Source organism: Armigeres subalbatus, chromosome 1 (genome assembly GCF_024139115.2).
Source record: "Armigeres subalbatus isolate Guangzhou_Male chromosome 1, GZ_Asu_2, whole genome shotgun sequence".
NCBI classification, from domain to species: Eukaryota; Metazoa; Arthropoda; class Insecta; order Diptera; family Culicidae; genus Armigeres; species Armigeres subalbatus.
Window position 1 is genome coordinate 33,353,386 of NC_085139.1, and position 3,189 is coordinate 33,356,574.

General features: G+C 40.2%; 1 long non-coding RNA gene across 1 annotated transcript; it reads right to left on the bottom strand.

Annotated features, from left to right (window-relative positions):
- Positions 1-1,327: 1,327 nt before the first annotated feature.
- On the bottom strand, positions 1,328-2,978 carry LOC134208257 (uncharacterized). The gene is made up of 3 exons (XR_009978579.1): positions 2,421-2,978; positions 2,063-2,357; positions 1,328-1,993 (listed from the first exon to the last, which is right to left on the bottom strand). It is a non-coding gene; the product is annotated as an uncharacterized LOC134208257 (long non-coding RNA).
- Between the last annotated feature and the right edge of the window lie 211 nt (positions 2,979-3,189).

Sequence of the window (3,189 nt, forward strand, 5' to 3'; positions counted from 1 at the left end):
AAGGACATGATTGAATTTACAAACCTATTGGATTTAGAAATTTCTCGCTAATAATCATAATTTTTATATTGAAGACATTTGAAGACATATTTAAACGACTGTGAAGACATTTGAAAATATTCTCTGGCATCCCTGCATCCTATTGTCACAGAATGTCTGGACAATCGATCTTTCCTTCTATAATATCAGCGACGGTCAGTGCTCTGCTTAAGTCCCTACGAATACGCAACGGAAGAAGGTCGATCAACTGGAAGGACTGGCAGCGGTACTCGTAACTAGGGAGGCGAAATAGATCTCTCCATAGTAGTTTGCGTTTGCGCAATGCAAAACGAACAAAGCGGCGTTGTATTGATTCGATGCACTCTGATCCGTTGTACAACACCAGACACCAGACCGCCGAGCAGTATTCCAACGTTGATCGGACGAGAGAGCAGTAGAGTGCCATCAAGCAATGTACGTTGGTGAAATTTTTCGCCACCCTGAACACAAAGCTAAGCGTTCTGGCCGCTTTATCGACGACAAAGGATATGTGCTGGGTAAATGTAAGTTGAGAATACAGAATAACTCCCAAATCTTTCACGCAATGCGCTCGGTTGATGGTCGTGTCAAGAAGAGAGTAACAAAACTGGATCGGGTCCTTCTTTCATTCAAAAGTAATTATCGAACCTTTCGTCGGGTTGACCACAAGTCGGTTCAGAGTACACCAGTTGGCAAACACAGTGATCTGGTTTTGGAGGGATTGGCAATCGGCTATTGATCAGATGCCAATAAATACCTTCAGGCGCTGGTATGCTCTTGCATGCATAACGACACTAGCGCACAGTGGCATTTTTTAATGACGCTAGCGCTGATTATGCACGGGATAACGGCGACATTCCAAACTTATTTAAAATGAACAGTAAAAAGTTATCACAACACGGCGAGTGCAGCTTCAACGTCTGTTCTCTGTGCCCTAATACATATATACACACATACACGCACACATCATATTAGTTCGTCGAGCTGAATCCATTTATATCTGATATATAACTCTATGAGTGCCTTGGTAATGGCTGGGTAATGACCCCATTTCGCGGTCCTCAGCCTCTTATCCAGCAACTCCTATTTCTATCTCTTCGTGGCGCTAGCCGGAATACGAGCAACCTTAAGGAAGATCGTGTAACCAACCCCGGTGGTAGCTACACACAAAAAAAAATCGTTGGTAAAATTAAGTAAATCGTTGGTAAATCTGAGAAAAAGCGTTAGTGATTTTCAGTAGAAAGTATAGCACTGTCAAATTAACAAGCACAAAACCTTCGTTTTAGAAATGTCGACTTTATTGTTATTTTGACTACTACCAATCTCATATTAAACACTATGTTTTCAAAATGAAAGTTTATTTTATTTTTGCGTTGAATAATCTTTCTTGTCAACATCAATAATGTATTTTTATTGTTTTTTACATTCGTTTCATCAATAATAAAAACAAAATAATAATAATATTCAGTTTATTGACACAATTGGTTAATTGAAAATTGATTTTCCTTTCATGTTGTCGGTTGCGTTCAGCAACTCGACGATCGCGGGAATCTTTCGACAAACGATTTGACGTATTCTTCCATTCTCTTCCAGTAATTTACACATTCGAAATTCCCTATATTGGTGGCACATTTTGAGTGATAACAATCACTGTTCCAGTGGAAGAAACTAATCTTGAACTGCAAGAGCCAGGCATGGATCCGATCGCTATCTCGTTCTGGTTCCCGTTTACGATTGCTGCATGAGGCAGTTGAACGACTGGATCTGGAGGAAGAGGAATGCTTCACGACAAACTCCGGTTTGAAACGCTTCGATGTAGTTTTGAAGCGTGTCCCCAAAAGAACAGAACAGACAGATTCGTATCTAGTTTTACACCATTGGATTTTCGATAGATCTAGCACACCTTTAAGTACTTTTTACTCACTTGTCTTGTTGATCGTTCCAGTTAGCTGGGATGGTCCCTTTGTACGATAAGCTGAAGAATGTAATTATAGAAAATATATGTAATATTTACTAAAAAACAGAATTTCTAAGCCATAATTACCAGTAATTTACAATCGTAGGTGAGACCCTCCATTTGCCTTGATTATATCGCGAGTTATACTGCCTCGTTTATCAACTTGTCGTGCTCGACGTTGGGTCTGGGTTGTTGTACATACACTGTTGGTCTGGGTTGTTATACATAAAATGCCATCGCCGCGCCATCACTGCCACCGATGTCCTGGTCTTGTACCCGGTAATCACGGGGTCGTAACCATAGACGATTAGTACGCTAGTAGCATCGGTTGTCCAAATGATAAAGGGTGCTTTAGGACGCTCGCTGTTAATGTTTCTGTAAGCTATTGAAGCGATTAGGTTTGGAAAACACAAAATATAATAAGTGATTGAATGCATTTCCTTACCGGTATGTACGTAATCAAAGTAAACTGTTGCTTTCCTTTCGTTTGCCCAGAAATTCGTAGACATCGGTGAGTTCCTTGACTCTGTCCTCGTCAACAAGCTCTCGCGCGGTTGTTCCCAATTGTTGTGAGTTTCATTTGACCAACGAGTGTTTGACTTCCCGGAAGCTGGTGACTCATCTCACGCACGGGATACAGTGGTTGCAACGGCTGATTTTACGATTCGCATAAGTTAAGGAAACTCCGCGGATATGCCAAATAAAACCGGACCCGAGTTTAAAAATTTCCTTAGAAACAAACAGTTTCACATCCGATTTCACTATTTACATTATTTTTTTTCAACTGTCATTGACAGATAGTTGTGGGATGCCATTTTTCCATTTTTTTTCTGTCAGTGTTGCCAAAAATGTGAAATGTAGAAGTTCGTTTGATTATTTTGAAAATCTTGTTCTGAAATATTTCATTGTGAAAATTACAATTTTAAACTGGAAAAAAACTTTCAAATCAATCAATTTTGCATTTGACTGAAAAGTTTTAGCACTTGAAAATACCAAATTTTCCATCTTCTTAAATTAAAATTAGAAAATGTTGGAATCCCAACTTTTTTTTTCTCTGTGTATGGTCGTATGCTGACAGGGAAGGGGGGATTTGCTCCTCTCTGGAGGTGCAAATCTGATCGAGCGTTTGTTCTCTATGTTGAGCGGCTCACAACTGTGTCTGTTCCCCATGTTAGGGGCGGCTGATCAGCGTCCGAGTGCCAGCAAGGGACTCT